At 45.6% G+C, this 14,416-nt stretch overlaps 1 pseudogene across 1 annotated transcript; it reads left to right on the forward strand.

Annotated features, from left to right (window-relative positions):
• The first annotated feature begins 4,903 nt into the window (after positions 1-4,903).
• On the forward strand, positions 4,904-5,602 carry LOC311374667 (tetraspanin-8 pseudogene; annotated as a pseudogene). The gene has a single exon. The product of its transcript is annotated as a tetraspanin-8 pseudogene (transcript).
• Positions 5,603-14,416: the final 8,814 nt, after the last annotated feature.

The raw sequence follows: 14,416 nt of genomic DNA on the forward strand, positions 1-14,416 counted from the left end.
GCCAGGCGCTGTTCATTCACTATTTCTCTCATTATCCCCCCTGATGCTGCATTACTGGGGCCTCTGTTTCGCTCTCTCTTGGTATTTATTTTACAACACTATTACGGTCTGTTTTGGTTTTTCCTTATGTATTTTATGTATTTATTTATTTACTTTTTTGGTATTTATTCTTTATTGTTTGTATTTCTTTTCATTTATTTTACAACTCGGTTTTGGTCCGTCTTGGTATTTAGTATTTATTTTATGTATGTAACACTAAAATGGTCTATATAGTGGTATTATTTTTCATTATTTACGCATTTATTACTTTATAATTGTTTTGCTTTACAACCACCCACATTCCTGCCAAATGTAAAATCCACAGCCTGAAGCTCCAGGCTGTATATTTACACCCCTCATGAATCATCCGTGTTGATCACTTCGCAGTCAGGCAGACCCTGATCCCGGATGGCTACAGTAGTAGTGGTCTTCCAGGAGAGATCAGAAAAAAGACCCCTGGGGCGAGTGCCAATAGTGATCTTATGCACGGTATATCTGCCCAGCGTGCCAGGCAACTGTTATAGCTGCAGAGATTTATGTCCGGGCTCTAAGTTTGGTGTGTGTGTGTGTGTGTGTGTGTGTGTGTGTGTGTGTGTGTGTGTGTGTGTGTGTGTGTGCGCGTGTGTGTGCGCTTGTGCGCTTGTGCGTGAGCGTGTGGATGTGTGAGCATGTGGTGTGTCAGCCAGGAGCCCAGAGAGGTTTTGGGCACCTCACTAACATATTTACAGGCTGCTGTTGTTGAGTACTGTGTCTTCATTAGTTATCTATCTTTGTTGCTATCTATCTCCCTCTGTCTCCCCCTGTCTGACTCTGTCTGCCTGCTGTGTTACTCGGGGTCTCTCTACCTTCTGCTGCTTCTCTGCTTCTCTCTGGGCCTCTCCTTCTCTCTGGGTTTTTCTCAGGGTCGTGTTCTCTCTCTCTCTCTCTCTCTCTCTCTCTCTCTCTCTCTCTCTCTCTTTCTCTCTCTCTCTCTCTCTCTCTCTCTCTCTCTCTCTCTCTCTCTCTCTCTCTCTCTCTCTCTCTCTCTCTCTCTCTCATGTCATGTCATGCAAAGTAAAGTAGGATATAAAAATACAAGAAACAAAAAAAAAAATTAAATTTGAATATGTCTCTCTCTCTCTCTCTGTCTGTCCCGGTATCTCTCTACCTCCTTGTCTCAGATGGACCCGGTGCAGAAGGCTGTGTTGCATCATACCCTGGGGGTGGTGCCCACGGTCAAGAGGAAGCATGTGTCTTGCAGTGTGTGCCAGCTGAGGTTCAACTCCCAGGTGAGTCATACCTGCACACAAAACCAGTCTCTGTACTCAGAGAAATAAGCGGGGTATTTTCAGTCGTATTCAAGAACAGTGGTTCTCAATCTGTGGGTCGCAAGCCATGAGTGGGTCACAGTAGGGGACCAAGTTGATTGTGGCATGGCCACAATAACCCAAATTATATATTTTTTTAATCCAAAAAATTATTCCTTTTGCCCTGTTTAATTTGGTCATAAGTATGTTTGGAGACTGAAAAGGGGAGTACTATATTGATTAATAATAAACATAGATAAATGTTAATTATAGCACTTTTTGGGACATGCTACTATCAATGTTCAGGTACCTCGGTTCTAGTTGAATCTGATTTAGTTTACAGTTTGAGATGGGGGAAGGGAAAGGGGCGTGGTCACTACTTGTCACCTGACCTGGCTCAGTGAGAGAGAACTGGCTTAGATGTTGAACAACCACTGGTTCCAACTTAAGAAACACAAGCTGGTTTAAATTAACAAGTCTATTGGTGTGCTGAAATGTGTTTTAAATAGAGTGTTATAGTCACATAAACCTTTGAATATTTGTACTCTGGTAGAAAATTACTGGTGAAGGCTCATGTCTAGGTATTGCCAAGAAGGATGAAGCTGGCTAATAGCCTAGCTTGTGGCTGATCTAGGCATGCTGTCCATGGGTTAGCTATTTCTTTATGTGTGTGTGTGTGTGTGTGGCATGAACCAACACTCACACTGTTGAGTTAGTTAAACATGGCGTCAGAGCAGTTACTGGCATTACTCTGTGCCACAACAGGCTTTACTGTTACTGTTTACGTACACTGTTTTGCTTATTATGCTCCCATTCTGTTGGCCCATTATGGCACCTATAGCCATCCCTGGAGGGAGGGATCCCTCTTTCTGTGTTCTTTCTCAGGGTTTCTAACTTGATAATTAAGTGAAATTTCCCCCGCCCTTTATTTATGACGTGTGAAGGGGAACTGTGAAGCCCTCTGAGACTATAAGGGCTTAAGATCTGGCCCAATAAAAAAATGAAAGCAACTTGCCTGCATTAATGAGCAGAGAGGGGTTATGCCAGGGCCTCTTTCTCAAGGGTGTCAACAGGTAGACTGTGTACCCTTTCAGGCTCTCAGTGCCCCAACAGAGTAGTACTGCGAGACGAGAACCGCTCAATATGGCTCGGCCCGGGTCACGCCCACTTTTGGTGGTGGAAACGCGACCTGTGTCGCACCTTTGCAGACTGAACCGACCCGCACCCTGTGGTGGAAATGCGCCACAAGACAACCTGCATTAGTCATGCTGGCCAATTACCTGACTGTTTAGAGATGCACAGAGAACCAGACTAGGGTCATTGGTGTGGAGATCATGTCACCATTAGCATGCTCCCATTAAGCTGTTTTCATGCTGTCCTCGTCTTAAAGGTCGAGTGTGTGTGTGGAGTATTTCTTTCTGCCGACAACACACCCCATTTTTTCTGATGCAAATTTCATCAAGACAACCAATTCATCTGGTGGCCAGACAGTGAGTGTTTGCTTACAGATCCTTTTCATCACCACCGGTGTGTTGACACAAGCCATTGTTTGTGAATCAGGGATTGATTCACACCTGCAAGGTAATCTCAACAATGTTGTACAATAAACCGATCAGTCTATTCAGACCTCCAGGGAAACACCTGGTTTTGGTGAGACTGAGGAACCCAAGGCTCCGGAGGAGGGAAAAAAAGGAGGAGGGAAACCGCCAACAATAATCGTTCGCAATTATCATTTACGGCACCAGACAGAAAACACACATAACTGCTAATGAGTCGCTCCAAAGAGGGAACATTAATGTAAAGTTTTGACATAAACTAAAGATACAGGATAAAAAATCCAAACTCACACAGTGTTCAACCATTTCACTTCACATTGGGACAAGCATGAAGTGAGCTTCACATTAATATCAGGGACACATGTCCTATGTTTTTTTTAATAACTGTAAAATAAAATTTAGTTTATGTTGCACTAGCATTTCCAAGAAACATATAAACTGTAGAAAACATACTAGATGTAACTAACTTAAATTAACCTTTAATATAACAAAGGTATATTTATACAAGGCTCTGGAGTACTGATGTCACTCAACTTCAACTTTGGTGTAGAAAGTATTAACACACATATATATTTTCCGAAATGTATGTGCAATGTAGGAAAATTGACACACCCCTAAACATGCTTTTGGTAAAAATAGTTTAATGGAATATTATCATCAGTAAACCTTACTTCGGGGCTTTGTTCATATATGTTGCTGGCATTTGCAAGTATTTGGCACCTTTTGCCAACAGCCAATAACTGCGTTTTTATTATGATGTACCAAGGGTGTGAAATTTAAAATAAAAGTTTTGTAACCTCAGTCACATTTTCCATATCCAATAATATGTGTGCTAATGTTACCTCACGGGTTGTTGACCAAGCACTCCAACATATCTGCCCTTAAACAACCCTCACATTTCCTGCCCGCAGCAGGGGTCTGATTACATTCTGTACTGGATGCATTTTAAGTGTCATTCTCATACGCCCGCTCCTTGATTAATTACCCAGAAAAATCACTTTGTGCTGGTGAACTGCAGGTATTCCCACTCTTTTGAAGCCTTTGTCCGTGTCTCACAGGCGTGATTCAATCTCCCTGTAGGTCATTTTTGTAAAAGTGATCACGCAACATTAAATCAACATTTGTGATAACAAAGAGACAGACCAGTTTACCCGTCTGCCCAACCCATCTTTAACCAGAACACCTAGTCTCTCTGCAATGTTTCCATAACATCTACGCCACAGACAGAGAGATCTGTAGACTGAGTTAGTAAGAGACTGTTTAAGTGGAGACAATCAGTTTAATAATGTTTCTTCGGAACCAGGCCCAAATTAGAGTGAATGACTCTGCAGAGGAAGTCAGGGTGGAAAGGGCTTGTATTAAATAAATAATAAAGCACAGCGCTCTCTTGCTCTCTCTGCTACCCCCCCTCCCCCCCCACCTCCAGGGTGAGCTGCGAACCTAAAACCACAGTGGCTCTAGGTTTTAAAGAGGTTTTCATAAGAGGAGAGTGGATGATATAGGTCCCTTAACTGGAGTTATAGTTAACGCGTGGAACCAGACGTGTGACCCTTTTATCTAGCAGGACTCTGTCCAGCAGTGTACTTCACATAAAGTTTCCTTTGATCCGGCTAGTCTTGCGGTTTATTCATTTACACAAGGTTCCTCATATAAACCAGTAGCCCTGTCAAACTCTTACGGAATTAATATTATCTACAGCTTTTTTTGTTTCACCAAGTTAGTGTTTGGGTTCATCACATGCGTGAAATGGGGGCATACCTGTGCTCAGGTAAAACAAAAGCTGCTAAAAGGTCAGCGGCCCCCATTCCAGTGTTATGCCGAAGACACGCCCACCAATATCAAAGGTGGGGAGTGGTGGGGGGGAGGTACTTTGATTGGTCAACCTTGGGAAGAAAAGGTGGCAAAGATAACCGACCAATCCAAGCAGAGTTTCCTGACACACAAAAGCAACATTGCTGCTAGCTCCGGGGCCATTCCTTCGTCTGATCCTGCTCTAGCTGTATCCCTCCTGTCGCCGTGACGATGGCGGTCAACAAGATGCTCAAGTTCCTCCTCTTCACCCTCAACCTCCTGTTCTTCATCTGCGGCGCTGTGGTCCTGGGGGTCTCGGTGCACGCCATCTCCAACCGGACGGAGTATGCGATCACCGACGAGCTCCTGCCCGCCGTCCACCTCATGGCCTGGGTGGGCGCCATCACCCTGGTCATGGGCTTCCTGGGCTGCTGCGGCGCCGCTGCCGAGAACCGCTGCCTGCTGGGGCTCTTCTTCCTGGGCCTCCTGGCCATGCTTCTCATGCTGCTGGCCGTGGGGGTGCTAGGGGCCATGACCCGCACGGACACGGCCCAGGACCTGGTCAAGGCCCACTTCGAGAAGCTGGGGCCGCTGGCGAACGCGCCCATGGAGGTGCAGGAGTCCTTCCAGAACGTGGAGAAGGCGGGGAAGTGCTGCGGCTTCTTCAAGGGACATGAGGACTGGAGCAACAGCTCCCTGGAGGTGCCCGACTCCTGCAACTGCACGGACACGTCGAGGAACTGCACGGCGCTGGACGGGCGGGACGTGTACACCACGCCGTGCCTGCCCTACCTCCTCACATGGCTGGACCGCGTCTCGGGCACGCTCACCGGCGTGGCCTTCGCCCTCGCCGCCGTCATGGTCCTTGGCATGGCCTTCTCTTTGGCTCTGATGTGTCAGGTCTCAGTCGGGAACAAAAGTGTCATCTAGTCACGCGACGTACACAGGGCCAATCTCGACGGTGTTGTTGTCTATGGAGAAATGTAGAGGAAATACTTATTTTTGAGAGAACTTGTTTGATGGCTTTTAGTTTCACTTCCTTGTTTGTTAATAGTTGTGTGAAGAGAATGTATTAATGACTTATTACATGTTTTTGAGTAAATCTTGGTCTGCTTGTTTTTTTCTTCTTCTGTGTGTAGTAGTTGGGTTATGAGGCTAACACACTTAACCAACATCAATATATATATTACCAGGAGAGAAACTACATAGACACATCCCAGTTGCAATAAATATAGACTTTTACCCTACTATCTGTAAATCCTCCTACCATCTCCTTCACATACACATACACACACACACACAGTCAAACAGACAAACACACACTGTAACACACACACAGACACATTCTCAAGTTTTACAGAGGGGGCCATGATTGATCAGATTTCAAACAGTATGCAACATTCTCAAGTGACAGAAAAAGTCATGAATAATTTGGGCTCTCCAACCACGGATTAGTGTCTCTAGACCAGCTGTGAACCCACCGATCTACAAACACGTGCACTGTATGTGTGTGTGTGTGTGTGTACGTGTGCGCACATAGTTTCACAGTGAAATCAGCATACATGCCGTCAGTGCGTCTCTCACTCTGTTGTTTGTCTCCGTGTCGTTCTGCCCTCCGGTAAGACCACACCACGGTTCCCTCCACAACTTTATTTACCCAACAAAGAGCAGATAACGGCCTGACCCATGATTTGTTGATACTTGATGCTTACCCCCCCTCCCTTTGAAATCCTTCCCTCACCACCCGTTTAGCATGCGTTGCTGCCTCTCTTGGTCCTCTACAAAACATACACTACTCACAGGGTTTACCTTGGAGAGTTCACAGAGGATCCTCTTTATTGTCTGTGTTGCAGTTTCAGCTAAACTTCAAAGGAACAGGCGCCCGACCACTCGTGCTTGTCTGAACACAGGGACTTATTGCTGTCTTGTGTTCTCTCTCTAGTCCTAGCTTTCCTACTCCTCTAGTCTTCTCCCCTTCACTACACCCCAACATCTCTCTTTTCACTTGTCACCCCTCCATTTTCTCTCCCCTGTTCATCTCTTCTCCCCCCTCCCGACCTCTCGTCTCTCCTTTCACCCCTGGTGCTCTTCTATGTATCTGCCCCCTCTCCACTCTCCCCCTCCATTACCTCCCTATTCATCTCCCCCTTCCGATAGTTTCCTCCTCTCCTCTCTTTCCTCACAGACTTCAACACCTAGAACCCCCAGCCTCACTCATCTCCTCCCCTCATCCCCTCCTTTTCCTTCTCCTCCTCTCCACACATCTTCTCTCTGTAACCCACGCATGCCCACTTTCAGGAGTTCTCAACACGTTCACCCCAGTTAACAACATCAACATATTTTATTGCTTGTGCATCTGCCCATTGCTGACACACTTAGGGGAGAGGGGTGGGGGGGTGGCGTAAAACCCCCCACAAGAATCTTGGTTTCCCCAAAAGGAATGACGTTAAAGCAACTTTATGAACTCAGCTTATTTATGGATGTGTGTTTCACGCCCGGAAACATGGTTATATAAAACTAATAGGCTAAACATTTGTTTTTCATTTAACGGTTGGCTTGGAGAAACCACACGTTCATTTGACATCTCAGCAGATGAGTTGTAGCTCTTGTCATAGAGTGGAAAAAGGACAGGTTTCAAGGTTGGTTTAAGGAAAATATCCAGTATGGAAGCAGTTTGCAAAGGCTTGATTAAAAAGCATTTGCAAAGGCCCAAAGGCAGTACAGGGGATACACTACGTATACAAAGATATCCACATACGTCGGGACGGGACATGTGTTTGAGAGGCTATGCGGCCCTGATTGGCCAAAACCCTCCGCTGGGTGATTGCCTGACAGCCGGTGCCTATGCGCCACTGCTGCCCGGTTCCCTGTTCCTCCACCACTGCTGCTGGGGCCAGGGTTAACACCACAGTCTTGTTAGCGGTGCTTGCTCAAGGGCACCGGTGGTCCTTGGTAATTAAACAAAGTGATGGAGATGTAAACATTGGATATTTTTCCACCACTGTGTTCCCTTTGTTGTTATTTGTCTTTATCGAAGCATAGCGGTCTGATTTTCATAAGATAGCTCAGGTCGGATTCTCAATGTGACAAAAAATATCAGAATATCTTGAGTGATGTTGTAAACAGTGGAAAATAACTTAAATAAAGCTTAGAGGCCCTTTCCAACGTCAGTCAGATGGCAATTTTAGAACTGCTTTTGTGAGGCATCTGAATGAAACCTGAGGTTGGAGGGAGACATAGCTTTTCAAAAGGAGGAACTGTTTGTCGCGGTTGCCATGGTAGAGTTTCACATTGACTTTTGAATCCAAAACTAAAGCTAGCTGTCAATGATTTACAGTTGACAATTGAGCAATGTAATTGGAAAAGGTACTTTTCATATATCGTGGTATTGAAGTAATTGAACTAAAGGTTCCCAATTTGGACCTAAGAGAGCTATTTTTCAATTTTGTGGGAAAATGAATACATATTTTTGATGCCATTATTTCCATCAGCTGTAAGTTAATACATGAAATTCCCAGACATACAAATATCCTAGATGTGCAGCTCATGGTGTTGTGCTGAACAGTCGACATGCTTCGCTTTCCAGTGGACATTTATTTTGCGATCAATAGATGCACTCGGGCGATCATGTTGACTTGATTATAGAGGCTTGTTTTCTGGCAAAAAAAATCACAGCCGCCTCAAAGTGCTTTCCTACAATGGACTCAGTGACTGTACAAGAGCCGCAAAAGGAAGAAACGCATTTACCACTATGAAAACCACCGAGTAGAAAGCGTCCAAAGCTACCTTCACTGTTCTTCAGCACAACACAGCCCCAGCCTCCCGCACCACATCAAACAAGAAGACGTCTGAGAGGGACTTAAACGTCTTCCCCCCCAAATGCATCGGTCACTAGTGGTGGATTTCATGATTCGTTTGAAAGAATCAGTTCGCGTCGGTCAGTTCGCCAAGAAGAGTCGTTCATTCGTTCGTTCGTTCGTTCGCATTTCCGGTAGCGGTGAATCACGTTCTCAGCCGAGTCGGTCAGACTCAGCTCCTCCCTCGTTCTCATTCTCAAACGAATCACGATCGTGCAATGGTGCAAACGGTCATCAATCAACACAACATTAACTAAGTTCCTTTTAGCTGAGGAGTGCTTCATGTTCAGAATCGGGATGTTGTTGCCCGGCTGACTCTCGTGACTTCACACAGTCAGTGAACGAATGGCAACTCGCAAGTCAGCGACTAGTGGGTGGAGCTGGGAGTCGAGTCTCGGAGAACGAACGAGACGAACGACGACGAACGAGAGCGGCGAATCAGTTCGGTTTGTTCGTTTTAAAGAGTCGTTTGTTCGAACTGATTCGTTCGCGAACGAGCCACCACTATCGGTCACCGAGCTCATTTACTAACTTGTTTATTTATGTACTTATTTGTTCTGAGAGCCAGCAGTGCCCCCCACGTCCCCCTGGTCCCCCATGTCCCCCTGGTCCCCCACATCCCCCTGGTTCTCCACATCCCCCTCATCCCCCACATCCCCGTGGTCCCCCTGGTCCTCCACGTCCCCCTGGTCCTCCATGTACCCCTGGTCCCCCTGGTCCTCCACGTCCCCCTGGTCCTCCATGTACCCCTGGTCCCCCTGGTCCTCCACATCCCACTGGTCCTCCATGTACCCCTGGTCCCCCTTGTCCTCCACGTCCCCCTGGTCCTCCATGTACCCCTGGTCCTCCAAGTCCCCCTGGTCCTCCACGTCCCCCTGGTCCTCCACGTCCCCCTGGTCCTCCATGTACCCCTGGTCCTCCACGTCCCCCTGGTCCTCCATGTACCCCTGGTCCTCCACGTCCCCCTGGTCCTCCATGTACCCCTGGTCCTCCACGTCCCCCTGGTCCTCCATGTACCCCTAGTCCTCCACGTCCCCCTGGTCCTTCACATCCCCCTGGTCCTCCACGTCCCCCTGGTCCCCCACATCCCCCACATCCCCCACATCCCGTGGTCCCCCTGGTCCTTCACATCCCCCTGGTCCTCCACGTCCCCCTGGTCTTCCAGTGTTGTTGTTTACCTGTTTTTTAATCATAAGAGAAAAATTGGCTGAAGATATTGGCGAGCCGACCCCATGTCTCTGTGTCGTCTTTGGAATAATCATTGCCAAGGGGGCCTGACCTCAGGAAGCTTCGTAATATTAAACATGAAGTAATTTTCTTCTGAAGGCTTACCTGAACTGCTTCCAGAAGAAAAAAATTAAAGTTTCTCACAAAACAACCCTGTATCCAACCAAAATGTAGTATAGCTACGTTGGTCCATATATAGTTGGTTCAAAATAATTTCTGTTAAATTGTGAATGCCCATGTAGGCATGCGTCCATGTCACATGACTGTCAAGTTTCTGTCTGCAAAATTGTATAGGTTGTTTATTAAATCAGTTAAAGTGCTCGTGGCGTTTTTCTTGGTTTTTGAGGGACAAGAATCGCTGTAGACTATATTCTATTCAATAAATAAGCAAAATGGCATGTTTTATTAAACAACATGTATTTCAAACATGTGGAGCAAGGAGTTATATTTTGGTTGAACACAATATTCTATTCCAAAAATATAAATTTTTCTTTAACAAACTATACGTCAGCTTTGATTAATAAGTGCTTTGATTCAATAACTATTCTGTTGCTCGGAACAACATATTGAAAGATATGGAAAAATGGATGAGTCTCCCCATGTCTATTCAAGCCCGTATCTCTGTGGTTAAAATGAACGTTTTACCCAGGATTAATTTTGTGAGCTCTATGCTACCTCTTTCCCCTCCTTCTGATTATTGGCACAAATTAGAGTCAGCAGTATCTAAATATATTTGGAATGGCAAATGGCCGAGACTCAAAAAGTCTACTCTACAGAGGAGGAAAGAGGATGGTGGTCTTTCAGTTCCCAATTTTAAACATTATTTTTGATCCTTTGTGTTAAGGCCTCTCCTTACATGGTTCGACCCAGATACCTCTGTGTGCTGGCGTGCTTTAGAAAGTGCTATGACAGAACCATGGTCACTCCATGACGTTCTTTTTGCCAATATCTCTAATAAACAGTGCCAGTTGCGCTTTGGCCCCATTATCTCTCATCTTATAAAAACTTGGAGATTGGTTGAAACATATTGCCATATACCATGCAATTGGCATACACTTTCTCCACTATTCAACAATAAAGCACTCCTGATTGGTGGGAGGCCTATAACAGCTCCACATTGGGAACAGAGGGGGGTTCATTATCTAAAAGACATTTTTAGCGAGACTGGCTTGTTACCTTTTTCCGACTTACAAAGTTCATTCAGTCTACCACGTTCCTCATTTTTCTTTTATCTTCAATTAAGATCAGCACTCAAGGCATATGGTGTCCCCTGGCAGAGATCTTTACCCATCCATCCTATCCAGAAATTATTTACAATGCAGCAAAAAACCAGCGGTATGGTATCCAAGCTTTATCAGTTTTTGGTGATACCTGGCTGCCTCAGCCTTCCTATTGAGAGGGTCTGGGAATGTGATTGCCCAGACCTGGACATTGATCTCAACTGGCATGATGTATGGTCTAACATTCCAGAAGTATCACGCAATCCACACCATCAGCAGATTCACTACAATTTCATTCATAGGACATATCTCACCCCTGTGAAAATGCATCACATGAAAGTAATTACCAGTCCATTATGCACTTTCTGCCCACTAAAAGCTCAAGGTACATATCTTCACATGTTCTGGGAATGCTCTCCTGTTAGTCAGTTTTGGAACAATATTGCATCTAAGTTATCTGCCTTTATTAATGATACTGTACCTGTAACTATCAGTGTTTTGATTCTAAATGATTTGTCAGCGCTTCAGCTCTCTAAAATTCAAAAACGTGCTACATTTGCCGGACTTACAGCCGCTAAGAGAATGATTGCAACCTGTTGGAAACCACCTCATGACTTGTCTATTCGAGCATGGACCCTTTCCTTTTTGGATCTCATATATATGGAGATCTCTACAGCTCGTATAAATGGAGCATCAGAAAAGACTTTGGACACTTGGCTCAACATTGCTGAGTCTTTGAAAGATATGCTGTAGATGTGTGCTATAGCCTTCTTACTTCTATTTGCACATATGGTTGGTGCCTTATGTCTTATTATATGACTGTTCCTCCGTCAATGTTATTTGTTTGTTTGTTTATCTATGTGTGTGTTTGTGTATGTCTGTTTCTATATGACTTATTAGTAAGCTGCAGACATCATTCTTACTGTTGTGTTTTTATTATGTCTCCCTCCCCTTCCCTTCTTTCCTCCCTGTGTGTTTTTTGGTCCTGGACCCCTTTTTTTGTCTCAGCATATTGTTTGTAATTTGAAAGTGATTATTCTGAATAAAAACATTTGATCACAAAAAAGTGCTTTGATTCATATTTTTATTACCTGTATTATTCATAATTCACCCAAGAGACGATAACCATTTTAGAAGTTACTCTCCACCAACAATTTTGTGCCCCATGAACTGCCCCCTGCTAGGCTACACGGCTAACTCCGTACTCATGGTGCCAATCACTGACACACTGCTTTTCATCCGAGACTGTTCTGACTGTGTTCTGTTCCCTCTGCAGAGCCAGGCACTGGCCCATTACAAGGGGACCAAACATGCCAAGAAGCTAAAAGCCCACGGCACTCCAAAGACCAGGCTGAAAGGCTCAACGGTCGCCAAGGAAACCACCAAGCAAGAAAACGCCAAGGGCATCAACACGTCGCAAAGCCCCAATGACGCCGAAAGGAAAGGTGAGGAACTGTTTTTGTACCGCTTGAGTTGTGTCATCCAAAGACGACAAGCATCTGTGTGTTCCGTTCCGTGACTTTCTCTCGCCATGTGTCGCCGGGAAGCTAATTACGGCCATATTCGGTGTACCGGTCTGAAGAGCTCCGCTGGCGGCCATGTCTGGTCTGATCAACGGAGGAGAGAGTGCTGGACGCCTACACCTTGTCATGATGTCACCCTTTTGGAGTATAAACGGCTGTAATACGACTTGACACGATGGGCCCTGTAATCAATCCGTTTTTTTTTTACAGAAGATCGCTGTAGCCACGTCTGCAGTGCACGTGTGCATCTCGACACATGATTGTCTTGAGCAGGGGTTTAGGACACAAGTCCTTTTTTATGTAAATAGACCTGATTATCACTTGAACAGGCTAAGACTTGACTTTAACCTTGATTATTGCAGATCGTCTCTCGAGCACAATGGACAAATACAGAGTGATCCCTTGGCCCCAATAGGTCTTCTCTTAATGTATTGTTCCTGTTTTGTTATGGTCCTGCCTGAGGGGGTTTACTCTCTGCTTCCTCCATCCAAGCATCTCAAAGCCCCCTCCCCCCCCTACTGTTACCTCCTGAACTGAAACAATATATGAGTCCAATATAACATTCCCTCCTCCTGCGCAGGATCATGTTTTGGTTCAGAGTGTGCACACAGAGGAGAGGCTATTCATAGACGGTCCGTTGTCAGTGTGTTGGTGAGAGAGAGAGAGCACGAACGAAGCGCCCGCTCTACATTGTAATACAAAACTATTTAGACATTTGAAATAGTATAATAATGGTCTTACGTATTGGAAACACGATCGATGGCAGATGGCGTTGGATAAGAAAAATAAATAAGAAATGCTAAAACGGGTCGCCATATATATTTTGGCGGCCGTTAATAAACCTGGGAGGCCCGCCCAAGTGATGTCTATTTGTAGGAAACACTGAGTGACGGGCCCGATGGAGACGGTCCACGGGCCAGTCCTGGGCCCTCGAGCCATGTGCCCCATATCTCTTCTAGATCAAGCTCTTCTAGAAACCATGATCGCTCAAAGCATTATTCTACAGTCCTGCATACAGTCCATGCTACCCAGGTGCCATGAAGAACGGAATGTATTGAGTCGTCATGGCCTCTAGACGAGATGCTTAACAAGATTATTCAGAAGGATTCCCACTTGGTACAGTATATGTATTAATATATAAGAACACAGCATCCTACCGCTCACACCATGACCTAGATCAGAGTCCCTGGCTGCTAGATCCAGATCCTGTCTGCAGTCGATGCAATCACTGCCCCCCCCCCCCGCGCTCTGATGCGTGATTTGTGGGTTCCACCACAACTAAGGGTTATGGAAATTAAGTGGCGGGGTATGTTGGCAGGAATTAAGGTAGCCTCAAGGATGTTTGGTGGGGTTTAATGGTTTTTAAAATTGTTGTACCAAAAATAGCCAAAAACATGTCTCGGGGAAGTAGACATCTGAGACAGATGTATTTCTATGGGAGATATATTACATTATGTTTCAAGGTTACGTAATATAAACAATAAAAATAGAATACGTCCCGTCGAGATTATTTTCCTAAGAGGAGACCTCATTGCTGAAATGTGCTGCTCTAAGTCTTTCCTCCACCTCCTCCAGCAGCTGCAGCGCATCGTCTGGCATCCCAACGTGCTTCAAGCCCAGCTTGATCTCCATATTTTACACCAGCGCTCTATTTCTGCTCCTCGTACCGAGCCCATGTAGCACCCTCTCTCTCGGGGGTGGCAAGATGTAACGCACACGGAGAGCTGGCCCCCCGCTGCCTTTTCTCCTATTGAATTAAAAGCACATAGCGTGCACAAGACCCCCTGAGAGAGAGGGAGACAGAGAGAGAGAAAGAGAGAGAGAGAGAGAGAGAGAGAGAGAGAGAGAGAGAGAGAGAGAGAGAGAGAGAGAGAGAGAGAGAGAGAGAGAGAGAGAGAGAGAGAGAGAGAGAGGGGG

The sequence above is a fragment of the Micromesistius poutassou genome (genome assembly GCF_964030765.1).
Source record: "Micromesistius poutassou genome assembly, contig: SCAFFOLD_5763, whole genome shotgun sequence".
NCBI lineage: Eukaryota > Metazoa > Chordata > Actinopteri > Gadiformes > Gadidae > Micromesistius > Micromesistius poutassou.